Genomic DNA, 9,847 nt, shown 5'->3' with positions numbered 1-9,847 from the left:
AAATATTTGACGTTCTTATAAATGCCATTTAATGCTATGTCGCAGTCGACAGGATTCGAACCTGCGCGGGAAGATCCCAACAGATTTAGAGTCTGTCGCCTTAACCACTCGGCCACGACTGCTTGTTAATGACCTAAATTTGAGAACTTTTAAATTTAAATATTTGATGTTCATATAAAAGCCATTTTATGCTATGTCCGCAGTCGACAGGATTCGAACCTGCGCGGGAAGATCCCAACAGATTTCAAGTCTGTCGCCTTAACTACTCGGCCACGACTGCTTGTTAATGACCTAAATTTGAGAACTATTAAATTTAAATATTTGACGTTCTTATAAGTGCCATTTAATGCTACGTCCACAGTCGACAGGAATCGAACCTGCGCGGGAAGATCCCAACAGATTTCAAGTCTGTCGCCTTAACCACTCGGCCACGACTGCTTGTTATTGACCTAAATTTGAGAACTATTAAATTTAAATATTTGACGTTCTTATAAGTGCCATTTAATGCTACGTCCGCAGTCGACAGGATTCGAACCTGCGCGGGAAGATCCCAACAGATTTCAAGTCTGTCGCCTTAACCACTCGGCCACGACTGCTTGTTAATGACCTAAATTTGAGAACTATTAAATTTAAATATTTGACGTTCTTATAAGTGCCATTTAATGCTACTTCCGCAGTCGACAGGATTCGAACCTGCGCGGGAAGATCCCAACAGATTTCAAGTCTGTCGCCTTAACCACTCGGCCACGACTGCTTGTTATTGACCTAAATTTGAGAACTATTAAATTTAAATATTTGACGTTCTTATAAGTGCCATTTAATGCTACGTCCGCAGTCGACAGGATTCGAACCTGCGCGGGAAGATCCCAACAGATTTCAAGTCTGTCGCCTTAACTACTCGGCCACGACTGCTTGTTATTGACCTTAATTTGAGAACTATTAAATTTAAATATTTGACGTTCTTATAAGTGCCATTTAATGCTACGTCCGCAGTCGACAGGATTCGAACCTACGCGGGAAGATCCCACCAGATTGCAAGTCTGTCGCCTTAACCACTCGGCCACGACTGCTTGTTGTTAATGACCTAAATTTGAGAACTTTTAAATTTAAATATTTGATGTTCATATAAAAGCCATTTTATGCTTTGTCCGCAGTCGACAGGATTCGAACCTGCGCGGGAAGAACCCAACAGATTTCAAGTCTGTCGCCTTAACCACTCGGCCTCGACTGCTTGTTATTGACCTAAATTTGAGAACTATTAAATTTAAATATTTGACGTTCTTATAAGTGCCATTTAATGCTACTTACGCAGTCGACAGGATTCGAACCTGCGCGGGAAGATCCCAACAGATTTCAAGTCTGTCGCCTTAACCACTCGGCCACGACTGCTTGTTATTGACCTAAATTTGAGAACTATTAAATTTAAATATTTGACGTTCTTATAAGTGCCATTTAATGCTACGTCCGCAGGCGACAGGATTCGAACCTGCGCGGGAAGATCCCAACAGATTTCAAGTCTGTCGCCTTAACTACTCGGCCACGACTGCTTGTTAATGACCTAAATTTGAGAACTATTAAATTTAAATATTTGACGTTCTTATAAGTGCCATTTAATGCTACGTCCGCAGTCGACAGGATTCGAACCTGCGCGGGAAGATCCCAACAGATTTCAAGTCTGTCGCCTTAACCACTCGGCCACGACTGCTTGTTATTGACCTAAATTTGAGAACTATTAAATTTAAATATTTGACGTTCTTATAAGTGCCATTTAATGCTACGTCCGCAGTCGACAGGATTCGAACCTGCGCGGGAAGATCCCAACAGATTTCAAGTCTGTCGCCTTAACCACTCGGCCACGACTGCTTGTTATTGACCTAAATTTGAGAACTATTAAATTTAAATATTTGACGTTCTTATAAGTGCCATTTAATGCTACTTCCGCAGTCGACAGGATTCGAACCTGCGCGGGAAGATCCCAACAGATTTCAAGTCTGTCGCCTTAACTACTCGGCCACGACTGCTTGTTATTGACCTAAATTTGGGAACTATTAAATTTAAATATTTGACGTTCTTATAAGTGCCATTTAATGCTACGTCCACAGTCAAACCTGCGCGGGATGATCCCAACAGATTTCAAGTCTGTCGCCTTAACCTCTCGGCCACGACTGCTTGTTAATGACCTAAATTTGAGAACTATTAAATTTAAATATTTGACGTTCTTATAAGTGCCATTTAATGCTACGTCCACAGTCAAACCTGCGCGGGATGATCCCAACAGATTTCAAGTCTGTCGCCTTAACCACTCGGCCACGACTGCTTGTTATTGACCTAAATTTGAGAACTATTAAATTTAAATATTTGACGTTCTTATAAGTGCCATTTAATGCTACGTCCGCCGTCGACAGGATTCGAACCTGCGCGGGAAGATCCCAACAGATTTCAAGTCTGTTGCCTTAACTACTCGGCCACGACTGCTTGTTAATGACCTAAATTTGAGAACTATTAAATTTAAATATTTGACGTTCTTATAAGTGCCATTTAATGCTACGTCCGCAGTCGACAGGATTCGAACCTGCGCGGGAAGATCCCAACAGATTTCAAGTCTGTCGCCTTAACCACTCGGCCACGACTGCTTGTTATTGACCTAAATTTGAGAACTATTAAATTTAAATATTTGACGTTCTTATAAGTGCCATTTAATGCTACGTCCGCAGTCGACAGGATTCGAACCTACGCGGGAAGATCCCAACAGATTGCAAGTCTGTCGCCTTAACCACTCGGCCACGACTGCTTGTTAATGACCTAAATTTGAGAACTTTTAAATTTAAATATTTGATGTTCATATAAAAGCCATTTTATGCTTTGTCCGCAGTCGACAGGATTCGAACCTGCGCGGGAAGATCCCAACAGATTTCAAGTCTGTCCCCTTAACCACTCGGCCACGACTGCTTGTTATTGACCTAAATTTGAGAACTATTAAATTTAAATATTTGACGTTCTTATAAGTGCCATTTAATGCTACTTCCGCAGTCGACAGGATTCGAACCTGCGCGGGAAGATCCCAACAGATTTCAAGTCTGTCGCCTTAACCACTCGGCCACGACTGCTTGTTATTGACCTAAATTTGAGAACTATTAAATTTAAATATTTGACGTTCTTATAAGTGCCATTTAATGCTACGTCCGCAGTCGACAGGATTCGAACCTGCGCGGGAAGATCCCAACAGATTTCAAGTCTGTCGCCCTAACTACTCGGCCACGACTGCTTGTTAATGACCTAAATTTGAGAACTATTAAATTTAAATATTTGACGTTCTTATAAGTGCCATTTAATGCTACGTCCACAGTCAAACCTGCGCGGGATGATCCCAACAGATTTCAAGTCTGTCGCCTTAACCACTCGGCCACGACTGCTTGTTATTGACCTAAATTTGAGAACTATTAAATTTAAATATTTGACGTTCTTATAAGTGCCATTTAATGCTACGTCCGCAGTCGACAGGATTCGAACCTGCGCGGGAAGATCCCAACAGATTTCAAGTCTGTTGCCTTAACTACTCGGCCACGACTGCTTGTTATTGACCTAAATTTGAGAACTATTAAATTTAAATATTTGACGTTCTTATAGGTGCCATTTAATGCTACGTCCGCAGTCGACAGGATTCGAACCTGCGCGGGAAGATCCCAACAGATTTCAAGTCTGTCGCCTTAACCACTCGGCCACGACTCCTTGTTAATGACCTAAATTTGAGAACTATTAAATTTAAATATTTGACGTTCTTATAAGTGCCATTTAATGCTACGTCCGCAGTCGACAGGATTCGAACCTGCGCGGGAAGATCAAAACAGATTTCAAGTCTGTCGCCTTAACCACTCGGCCACGACTGCTTGTTAATGACCTGAATTTGAGAACTATTAAATTTAAATATTTGACGTTCTTATAAGTGCCATTTAATGCTACTTCCGCAGTCGACAGGATTCGAACCTGCGCGGGAAGATCCCAACAGATTTCAAGTCTGTCGCCTTAACTACTCGGCCACGACTGCTTGTTAATGACCTAAATTTGAGAACTATTAAATTTAAATATTTGACGTTCTTATAAGTGCCATTTAATGCTACGTCCGCAGTCAAACCCGCGCAGGAAGATCCCAACAGATTTCAAGTCTTGAGCCTAAACCACTCGGCCACGACTGCTTGTTATTGACCTTAATTTGAGAACTATTAAATTTAAATATTTGACGTTCTTATAAGTGCCATTTAATGCTACGTCCGCAGTCGACAGGATTCGAACCTACGCGGGAAGATCCCAACAGATTGCAAGTCTGTCGCCTTAACCACTCGGCCACGACTGCTTGTTAATGACATAAATTTGAGAACTTTTAAATTTAAATATTTGATGTTCATATAAAAGCCATTTTATGCTTTGTCCGCAGTCGACAGGATTCGAACCTGCGCGGGAAGATCCCAACAGATTTCAAGTCTGTCCCCTTAACCACTCGGCCACGACTGCTTGTTATTGACCTAAATTTGAGAACTATTAAATTTAAATATTTGACGTTCTTATAAGTGCCATTTAATGCTACTTCCGCAGTCGACAGGATTCTACCTGCGCGGGAAGATCCCAACAGATTTCAAGTCTGTCGCCTTAACCACTCGGCCACGACTGCTTGTTATTGACCTAAATTTGAGAACTATTAAATTTAAATATTTGACGTTTTTATAAGTGCCATTTAATGCTACGTCCGCAGTCGACAGGATTCGAACCTGCGCGGGAAGATCCCAACAGATTTCAAGTCTGTCGCCTTAACTACTCGGCCACGACTGCTTGTTAATGACCTAAATTTGAGAACTATTAAATTTAAATATTTGACGTTCTTATTAGTGCCATTTAATGCTACGTCCACAGTCAAACCTGCGCGGGATGATCCCAACAGATTTCAAGTCTGTCGCCTTAACCACTCGGCCACGACTGCTTGTTATTGACCTAAATTTGAGAACTATTAAATTTAAATATTTGACGTTCTTATAAGTGCCATTTAATGCTACGTCCGCAGTCGACAGGATTCGAACCTGCGCGGGAAGATCCCAACAGATTTCAAGTCTGTTGCCTTAACTACTCGGCCACGACTGCTTGTTAATGACCTAAATTTGAGAACTATTGAATTTAAATATTTGACGTTCTTATAAGTGCCATTTAATGCTACGTCCGCAGTCGACAGGATTCGAACCTGCGCGGGAAGATCCCACCAGATTTCAAGTCTGTCGCCTTAACCACTCGGCCACGACTGCTTGTTATTGACCTAAATTTGAGAACTATTAAATTTAAATATTTGACGTTCTTATAAGTGCCATTTAATGCTACGTCCGCAGTCGACAGGATTCGAACCTGCGCGGGAAGATCCCAACAGATTTCAAGTCTGTCGCCTTAACTACTCGGCCACGACTGCTTGTTAATGACCTAAATTTGAGAACTATTAAATTTAAATATTTGACGTTCTTATAAGTGCCATTTAATGCTACGTCCGCAGTCGACAGGATTCAAACCTGCGCGGGAAGATCCCAACAGATTTCAAGTCTGTCGCCTTAACCACTCGGCCACGACTGCTTGTTATTGACCTAAATTTCAGAACTATTAAATTTAAATATTTGACGTTCTTATAAGTGCCATTTAATGCTACGTCCGCAGTCGACAGGATTCGAACCTGCGCGGGAAGATCCCAACAGATTTCAAGTCTGTCGCCTTAACTACTCGGCCACGACTGCTTGTTAATGACCTAAATTTGAGAACTATTAAATTTAAATATTTGACGTTCTTATAAGTGCCATTTAATGCTACTTCCGCAGTCGACAGGATTCGAACCTGCGCGGGAAGATCCCAACAGATTTCAAGTCTGTCGCCTTAACTACTCGGCCACGACTGCTTGTTAATGACCTAAATTTGAGAACTATTAAATTTAAATATTTGACGTTCTTATAAGTGCCATTTAATGCTACGTCCGCAGTCGACAGGATTCGAACCTGCGCGGGAAGATCCCAACAGATTTCAAGTCTGTCGCCTTAACCACTCGGCCACGACTGCTTGTTATTGACCTAAATTTGAGAACTATTAAATTTAAATATTTGACGTTCTTATAAGTGCCATTTAATGCTACGTCCGCAGTCAAACCCGCGCAGGAAGATCCCAACAGATTTCAAGTCTTGAGCCTAAACCACTCGGCCACGACTGCTTGTTATTGACCTTAATTTGAGAACTATTAAATTTAAATATTTGACGTTCTTATAAGTGCCATTTAATGCTACGTCCGCAGTCGACAGGATTCGAACCTACGCGGGAAGATCCCACCAGATTGCAAGTCTGTCGCCTTAACCACTCGGCCACGACTGCTTGTTAATGACCTAAATTTGAGAACTTTTAAATTTAAATATTTGATGTTCATATAAAAGCCATTTTATGCTTTGTCCGCAGTCGACAGGATTCGAACCTGCGCGGGAAGATCCCAACAGATTTCAAGTCTGTCGCCTTAACTACTCGGCCACGACTGCTTGTTAATGACCTAAATTTGAGAACTATTAAATTTAAATATTTGACGTTCTTATAAGTGCCATTTAATGCTACGTCCGCAGTCGACAGGATTCGAACCTGCGCGGGAAGATCCCAACAGATTTCAAGTCTGTCGCCTTAACCACTCGGCCACGACTGCTTGTTATTGACCTAAATTTGAGAACTATTAAATTTAAATATTTGACGTTCTTATAAGTGCCATTTAATGCTACGTCCGCAGTCAAACCCGCGCAGGAAGATCCCAACAGATTTCAAGTCTTGAGCCTAAACCACTCGGCCACGACTGCTTGTTATTGACCTTAATTTGAGAACTATTAAATTTAAATATTTGACGTTCTTATAAGTGCCATTTAATGCTACGTCCGCAGTCGACAGGATTCGAACCTACGCGGGAAGATCCCACCAGATTGCAAGTCTGTCGCCTTAACCACTCGGCCACGACTGCTTGTTAATGACCTAAATTTGAGAACTTTTAAATTTAAATATTTGATGTTCATATAAAAGCCATTTTATGCTTTGTCCGCAGTCGACAGGATTCGAACCTGCGCGGGAAGATCCCAACAGATTTCAAGTCTCTCGCCTTAACCACTCGGCCACGACTGCTTGTTATTGACCTAAATTTGAGAACTATTAAATTTAAATATTTGACGTTCTTATAGGTGCCATTTAATGCTACGTCCGCAGTCGACAGGATTCGAACCTGCGCGGGAAGATCCCAACAGATTTCAAGTCTGTCGCCTTAACCACTCGGCCACGACTCCTTGTTAATGACCTAAATTTGAGAACTATTAAATTTAAATATTTGACGTTCTTATAAGTGCCATTTAATGCTACGTCCGCAGTCGACAGGATTCGAACCTGCGCGGGAAGATCCCAACAGATTTCAAGTCTGTCGCCTTAACCACTCGGCCACGACTGCTTGTTAATGACCTGAATTTGAGAACTATTAAATTTAAATATTTGACGTTCTTATAAGTGCCAGTTAATGCTACTTCCGCAGTCGACAGGATTCGAACCTGCGCGGGAAGATCCCAACAGATTTCAAGTCTGTCGCCTTAACTACTCGGCCACGACTGCTTGTTAATGACCTAAATTTGAGAACTATTAAATTTAAATATTTGACGTTCTTATAAGTGCCATTTAATGCTACTTCCGCAGTCGACAGGATTCGAACCTGCGCGGGCAGATCCCAACAGATTTCAAGTCTGTCGCCTTAACCACTCGGCCACGACTGCTTGTTATTGACCTAAATTTGAGAACTATTAAATTTAAATATTTGACGTTCTTATAAGTGCCATTTAATGCTACGTCCGCAGTCGACAGGATTCGAACCTGCGCGGGAAGATCCCAACAGATTTCAAGTCTGTCGCCTTAACTACTCGGCCACGACTGCTTGTTAATGACCTAAATTTGAGAACTATTAAATTTAAATATTTGACGTTCTTATAAGTGTGATTTAATGCTACGTCCGCAGTCAAACCCGCGCAGGAAGATCCCAACAGATTTCAAGTCTTGAGCCTAAACCACTCGGCCACGACTGCTTGTTATTGACCTTAATTTGAGAACTATTAAATTTAAATATTTGACGTTCTTATAAGTGCCATTTAATGCTACGTCCGCAGTCGACAGGATTCGAACCTACGCGGGAAGATCCCACCAGATTGCAAGTCTGTCGCCTTAACCACTCGGCCACGACTGCTTGTTAATGACCTAAATTTGAGAACTTTTAAATTTAAATATTTGATGTTCATATAAAAGCCATTTTATGCTTTGTCCGCAGTCGACAGGATTCGAACCTGCGCGGGAAGATCCCAACAGATTTCAAGTCTGTCGCCTTAACCACTCGGCCACGACTGCTTGTTATTGACCTTAATTTGAGAACTATTAAATTTAAATATTTGACGTTTTTATAAGTGCCATTTAATGCTACTTCCGCAGTCGACAGGATTCGAACCTGCGCGGGAAGATCCCAACAGATTTCAAGTCTGTCGCCTTAACCACTCGGCCACGACTGCTTGTTATTGACCTAAATTTGAGAACTATTAAATTTAAATATTTGACGTTCTTATAAGTGCCATTTAATGCTACTTCCGCAGTCGACAGGATTCGAACCTGCGCGGGAAGATCCCAACAGATTTCAAGTCTGTCGCCTTAACCACTCGGCCACGACTGCTTGTTATTGACCTAAATTTGAGATCTATTAAATTTAAATATTTGACGTTCTTATAAGTGCCATTTAATGCTACGTCCGCAGTCGACAGGATTCGAACCTGCGCGGGAAGATCCCAACAGATTTCAAGTCTGTCGCCTTAACCACTCGGCCACGACTGCTTGTTATTGACCTAAATTTGAGAACTATTAAATTTAAATATTTGACGTTCTTATAAGTGCCATTTAATGCTACGTCCGCAGTCGACAGGATTCGAACCTGCGCGGGAAGATCCCAACAGATTTCAAGTCTGTCGCCTTAACTACTCGGCCACGACTGCTTGTTAATGACCTAAATTTGAGAACTATTAAATTTAAATATTTGACGTTCTTATAAGTGTCATTTAATGCTACGTCCGCAGTCGACAGGATTCAAACCTGCGCGGGAAGATCCCAACAGATTTCAAGTCTGTCGCCTTAACCACTCGGCCACGACTGCTTGTTATTGACCTAAATTTGAGAACTATTAAATTTAAATATTTGACGTTCTTATAGGTGCCATTTAATGCTACGTCCGCAGTCGACAGGATTCGAACCTGCGCGGGAAGATCCCAACAGATTTCAAGTCTGTCGCCTTAACCACTCGGCCACGACTGCTTGTTAATGACCTAAATTTCAGAACTATTAAATTTAAATATTTGACGTTCTTATAAGTGCCATTTAATGCTACGTCCGCAGTCGACAGGATTCGAACCTGCGCGGGAAGATCCCAACAGATTTCACGTCTGTCGCCTTAACCACTCGGCCACGACTGCTTGTTAATGACCTAAATTTGAGAACTATTAAATTTAAATATTTGACGTTCTTATAAGTGCCATTTAATGCTACTTCCGCAGTCGACAGGATTCGAACCTGCGCGGGAAGATCCCAACAGATTTCAAGTCTGTCGCCTTAACTACTCGGCCACGACTGCTTGTTAATGACCTAAATTTGAGAACTATTAAATTTAAATATTTGACGTTCTTATAAGTGCCATTTAATGCTACTTCCGCAGTCGACAGGATTCGAACCTGCGCGGGCAGATCCCAACAGATTTCAAGTCTGTCGCCTTAACCACTCGGCCACGACTGCTTGTTAT

The 9,847-nt window shown here is 41.7% G+C and overlaps 49 non-coding genes across 49 annotated transcripts; all 49 read right to left on the bottom strand.

The window, feature by feature from the left end:
- Positions 1-198: 198 nt before the first annotated feature.
- TRNAS-UGA (transfer RNA serine (anticodon UGA)) lies at positions 199-280 on the bottom strand. Its single transcript has one exon. It is a non-coding gene; the product is annotated as a tRNA-Ser (tRNA).
- A 76-nt stretch (positions 281-356) lies between these two features.
- Positions 357-438, bottom strand: TRNAS-UGA (transfer RNA serine (anticodon UGA)). The gene has a single exon. It is a non-coding gene; the product is annotated as a tRNA-Ser (tRNA).
- A 76-nt stretch (positions 439-514) lies between these two features.
- Positions 515-596, bottom strand: TRNAS-UGA (transfer RNA serine (anticodon UGA)). Its single transcript has one exon. It is a non-coding gene; the product is annotated as a tRNA-Ser (tRNA).
- Positions 597-672: 76 nt separating this feature from the next.
- On the bottom strand, positions 673-754 carry TRNAS-UGA (transfer RNA serine (anticodon UGA)). Its single transcript has one exon. It is a non-coding gene; the product is annotated as a tRNA-Ser (tRNA).
- A 76-nt stretch (positions 755-830) lies between these two features.
- On the bottom strand, positions 831-912 carry TRNAS-UGA (transfer RNA serine (anticodon UGA)). Its single transcript has one exon. It is a non-coding gene; the product is annotated as a tRNA-Ser (tRNA).
- A 76-nt stretch (positions 913-988) lies between these two features.
- TRNAA-UGC (transfer RNA alanine (anticodon UGC)) lies at positions 989-1,070 on the bottom strand. Its single transcript has one exon. It is a non-coding gene; the product is annotated as a tRNA-Ala (tRNA).
- A 79-nt stretch (positions 1,071-1,149) lies between these two features.
- TRNAS-UGA (transfer RNA serine (anticodon UGA)) lies at positions 1,150-1,231 on the bottom strand. The gene has a single exon. It is a non-coding gene; the product is annotated as a tRNA-Ser (tRNA).
- Positions 1,232-1,307: 76 nt separating this feature from the next.
- Positions 1,308-1,389, bottom strand: TRNAS-UGA (transfer RNA serine (anticodon UGA)). The gene has a single exon. It is a non-coding gene; the product is annotated as a tRNA-Ser (tRNA).
- Positions 1,390-1,623: 234 nt separating this feature from the next.
- TRNAS-UGA (transfer RNA serine (anticodon UGA)) lies at positions 1,624-1,705 on the bottom strand. Its single transcript has one exon. It is a non-coding gene; the product is annotated as a tRNA-Ser (tRNA).
- Positions 1,706-1,781: 76 nt separating this feature from the next.
- On the bottom strand, positions 1,782-1,863 carry TRNAS-UGA (transfer RNA serine (anticodon UGA)). The gene has a single exon. It is a non-coding gene; the product is annotated as a tRNA-Ser (tRNA).
- Positions 1,864-1,939: 76 nt separating this feature from the next.
- TRNAS-UGA (transfer RNA serine (anticodon UGA)) lies at positions 1,940-2,021 on the bottom strand. Its single transcript has one exon. It is a non-coding gene; the product is annotated as a tRNA-Ser (tRNA).
- A 530-nt stretch (positions 2,022-2,551) lies between these two features.
- Positions 2,552-2,633, bottom strand: TRNAS-UGA (transfer RNA serine (anticodon UGA)). Its single transcript has one exon. It is a non-coding gene; the product is annotated as a tRNA-Ser (tRNA).
- A 76-nt stretch (positions 2,634-2,709) lies between these two features.
- Positions 2,710-2,791, bottom strand: TRNAA-UGC (transfer RNA alanine (anticodon UGC)). Its single transcript has one exon. It is a non-coding gene; the product is annotated as a tRNA-Ala (tRNA).
- Positions 2,792-2,867: 76 nt separating this feature from the next.
- TRNAS-UGA (transfer RNA serine (anticodon UGA)) lies at positions 2,868-2,949 on the bottom strand. Its single transcript has one exon. It is a non-coding gene; the product is annotated as a tRNA-Ser (tRNA).
- Positions 2,950-3,025: 76 nt separating this feature from the next.
- On the bottom strand, positions 3,026-3,107 carry TRNAS-UGA (transfer RNA serine (anticodon UGA)). Its single transcript has one exon. It is a non-coding gene; the product is annotated as a tRNA-Ser (tRNA).
- Positions 3,108-3,489: 382 nt separating this feature from the next.
- On the bottom strand, positions 3,490-3,571 carry TRNAS-UGA (transfer RNA serine (anticodon UGA)). Its single transcript has one exon. It is a non-coding gene; the product is annotated as a tRNA-Ser (tRNA).
- A 76-nt stretch (positions 3,572-3,647) lies between these two features.
- Positions 3,648-3,729, bottom strand: TRNAS-UGA (transfer RNA serine (anticodon UGA)). Its single transcript has one exon. It is a non-coding gene; the product is annotated as a tRNA-Ser (tRNA).
- Positions 3,730-3,963: 234 nt separating this feature from the next.
- On the bottom strand, positions 3,964-4,045 carry TRNAS-UGA (transfer RNA serine (anticodon UGA)). Its single transcript has one exon. It is a non-coding gene; the product is annotated as a tRNA-Ser (tRNA).
- A 224-nt stretch (positions 4,046-4,269) lies between these two features.
- TRNAA-UGC (transfer RNA alanine (anticodon UGC)) lies at positions 4,270-4,351 on the bottom strand. Its single transcript has one exon. It is a non-coding gene; the product is annotated as a tRNA-Ala (tRNA).
- A 76-nt stretch (positions 4,352-4,427) lies between these two features.
- On the bottom strand, positions 4,428-4,509 carry TRNAS-UGA (transfer RNA serine (anticodon UGA)). The gene has a single exon. It is a non-coding gene; the product is annotated as a tRNA-Ser (tRNA).
- Positions 4,510-4,742: 233 nt separating this feature from the next.
- TRNAS-UGA (transfer RNA serine (anticodon UGA)) lies at positions 4,743-4,824 on the bottom strand. The gene has a single exon. It is a non-coding gene; the product is annotated as a tRNA-Ser (tRNA).
- A 224-nt stretch (positions 4,825-5,048) lies between these two features.
- Positions 5,049-5,130, bottom strand: TRNAS-UGA (transfer RNA serine (anticodon UGA)). The gene has a single exon. It is a non-coding gene; the product is annotated as a tRNA-Ser (tRNA).
- A 76-nt stretch (positions 5,131-5,206) lies between these two features.
- TRNAS-UGA (transfer RNA serine (anticodon UGA)) lies at positions 5,207-5,288 on the bottom strand. The gene has a single exon. It is a non-coding gene; the product is annotated as a tRNA-Ser (tRNA).
- Positions 5,289-5,364: 76 nt separating this feature from the next.
- On the bottom strand, positions 5,365-5,446 carry TRNAS-UGA (transfer RNA serine (anticodon UGA)). The gene has a single exon. It is a non-coding gene; the product is annotated as a tRNA-Ser (tRNA).
- A 76-nt stretch (positions 5,447-5,522) lies between these two features.
- On the bottom strand, positions 5,523-5,604 carry TRNAS-UGA (transfer RNA serine (anticodon UGA)). Its single transcript has one exon. It is a non-coding gene; the product is annotated as a tRNA-Ser (tRNA).
- Positions 5,605-5,680: 76 nt separating this feature from the next.
- On the bottom strand, positions 5,681-5,762 carry TRNAS-UGA (transfer RNA serine (anticodon UGA)). The gene has a single exon. It is a non-coding gene; the product is annotated as a tRNA-Ser (tRNA).
- Positions 5,763-5,838: 76 nt separating this feature from the next.
- On the bottom strand, positions 5,839-5,920 carry TRNAS-UGA (transfer RNA serine (anticodon UGA)). The gene has a single exon. It is a non-coding gene; the product is annotated as a tRNA-Ser (tRNA).
- A 76-nt stretch (positions 5,921-5,996) lies between these two features.
- On the bottom strand, positions 5,997-6,078 carry TRNAS-UGA (transfer RNA serine (anticodon UGA)). Its single transcript has one exon. It is a non-coding gene; the product is annotated as a tRNA-Ser (tRNA).
- Positions 6,079-6,302: 224 nt separating this feature from the next.
- TRNAA-UGC (transfer RNA alanine (anticodon UGC)) lies at positions 6,303-6,384 on the bottom strand. The gene has a single exon. It is a non-coding gene; the product is annotated as a tRNA-Ala (tRNA).
- Positions 6,385-6,460: 76 nt separating this feature from the next.
- On the bottom strand, positions 6,461-6,542 carry TRNAS-UGA (transfer RNA serine (anticodon UGA)). The gene has a single exon. It is a non-coding gene; the product is annotated as a tRNA-Ser (tRNA).
- A 76-nt stretch (positions 6,543-6,618) lies between these two features.
- TRNAS-UGA (transfer RNA serine (anticodon UGA)) lies at positions 6,619-6,700 on the bottom strand. The gene has a single exon. It is a non-coding gene; the product is annotated as a tRNA-Ser (tRNA).
- Positions 6,701-6,924: 224 nt separating this feature from the next.
- TRNAA-UGC (transfer RNA alanine (anticodon UGC)) lies at positions 6,925-7,006 on the bottom strand. The gene has a single exon. It is a non-coding gene; the product is annotated as a tRNA-Ala (tRNA).
- A 76-nt stretch (positions 7,007-7,082) lies between these two features.
- Positions 7,083-7,164, bottom strand: TRNAS-UGA (transfer RNA serine (anticodon UGA)). The gene has a single exon. It is a non-coding gene; the product is annotated as a tRNA-Ser (tRNA).
- A 76-nt stretch (positions 7,165-7,240) lies between these two features.
- On the bottom strand, positions 7,241-7,322 carry TRNAS-UGA (transfer RNA serine (anticodon UGA)). The gene has a single exon. It is a non-coding gene; the product is annotated as a tRNA-Ser (tRNA).
- Positions 7,323-7,398: 76 nt separating this feature from the next.
- Positions 7,399-7,480, bottom strand: TRNAS-UGA (transfer RNA serine (anticodon UGA)). The gene has a single exon. It is a non-coding gene; the product is annotated as a tRNA-Ser (tRNA).
- A 76-nt stretch (positions 7,481-7,556) lies between these two features.
- On the bottom strand, positions 7,557-7,638 carry TRNAS-UGA (transfer RNA serine (anticodon UGA)). The gene has a single exon. It is a non-coding gene; the product is annotated as a tRNA-Ser (tRNA).
- Positions 7,639-7,714: 76 nt separating this feature from the next.
- TRNAS-UGA (transfer RNA serine (anticodon UGA)) lies at positions 7,715-7,796 on the bottom strand. Its single transcript has one exon. It is a non-coding gene; the product is annotated as a tRNA-Ser (tRNA).
- A 76-nt stretch (positions 7,797-7,872) lies between these two features.
- On the bottom strand, positions 7,873-7,954 carry TRNAS-UGA (transfer RNA serine (anticodon UGA)). The gene has a single exon. It is a non-coding gene; the product is annotated as a tRNA-Ser (tRNA).
- A 224-nt stretch (positions 7,955-8,178) lies between these two features.
- Positions 8,179-8,260, bottom strand: TRNAA-UGC (transfer RNA alanine (anticodon UGC)). Its single transcript has one exon. It is a non-coding gene; the product is annotated as a tRNA-Ala (tRNA).
- A 76-nt stretch (positions 8,261-8,336) lies between these two features.
- Positions 8,337-8,418, bottom strand: TRNAS-UGA (transfer RNA serine (anticodon UGA)). Its single transcript has one exon. It is a non-coding gene; the product is annotated as a tRNA-Ser (tRNA).
- Positions 8,419-8,494: 76 nt separating this feature from the next.
- On the bottom strand, positions 8,495-8,576 carry TRNAS-UGA (transfer RNA serine (anticodon UGA)). The gene has a single exon. It is a non-coding gene; the product is annotated as a tRNA-Ser (tRNA).
- Positions 8,577-8,652: 76 nt separating this feature from the next.
- Positions 8,653-8,734, bottom strand: TRNAS-UGA (transfer RNA serine (anticodon UGA)). The gene has a single exon. It is a non-coding gene; the product is annotated as a tRNA-Ser (tRNA).
- Positions 8,735-8,810: 76 nt separating this feature from the next.
- Positions 8,811-8,892, bottom strand: TRNAS-UGA (transfer RNA serine (anticodon UGA)). The gene has a single exon. It is a non-coding gene; the product is annotated as a tRNA-Ser (tRNA).
- A 76-nt stretch (positions 8,893-8,968) lies between these two features.
- On the bottom strand, positions 8,969-9,050 carry TRNAS-UGA (transfer RNA serine (anticodon UGA)). The gene has a single exon. It is a non-coding gene; the product is annotated as a tRNA-Ser (tRNA).
- A 76-nt stretch (positions 9,051-9,126) lies between these two features.
- On the bottom strand, positions 9,127-9,208 carry TRNAS-UGA (transfer RNA serine (anticodon UGA)). The gene has a single exon. It is a non-coding gene; the product is annotated as a tRNA-Ser (tRNA).
- Positions 9,209-9,284: 76 nt separating this feature from the next.
- Positions 9,285-9,366, bottom strand: TRNAS-UGA (transfer RNA serine (anticodon UGA)). The gene has a single exon. It is a non-coding gene; the product is annotated as a tRNA-Ser (tRNA).
- A 76-nt stretch (positions 9,367-9,442) lies between these two features.
- TRNAS-UGA (transfer RNA serine (anticodon UGA)) lies at positions 9,443-9,524 on the bottom strand. Its single transcript has one exon. It is a non-coding gene; the product is annotated as a tRNA-Ser (tRNA).
- A 76-nt stretch (positions 9,525-9,600) lies between these two features.
- On the bottom strand, positions 9,601-9,682 carry TRNAS-UGA (transfer RNA serine (anticodon UGA)). Its single transcript has one exon. It is a non-coding gene; the product is annotated as a tRNA-Ser (tRNA).
- Positions 9,683-9,758: 76 nt separating this feature from the next.
- Positions 9,759-9,840, bottom strand: TRNAS-UGA (transfer RNA serine (anticodon UGA)). Its single transcript has one exon. It is a non-coding gene; the product is annotated as a tRNA-Ser (tRNA).
- Between the last annotated feature and the right edge of the window lie 7 nt (positions 9,841-9,847).

Source organism: Leiobunum rupestre, chromosome 1 (genome assembly GCF_980474605.1).
Source record: "Leiobunum rupestre chromosome 1, qqLeiRupe1.1.hap1, whole genome shotgun sequence".
NCBI lineage: Eukaryota > Metazoa > Arthropoda > Arachnida > Opiliones > Sclerosomatidae > Leiobunum > Leiobunum rupestre.
The sequence above is the reverse complement of the archived record's forward strand: the minus strand, read 5'-3'. Positions and strand labels throughout refer to the sequence as shown.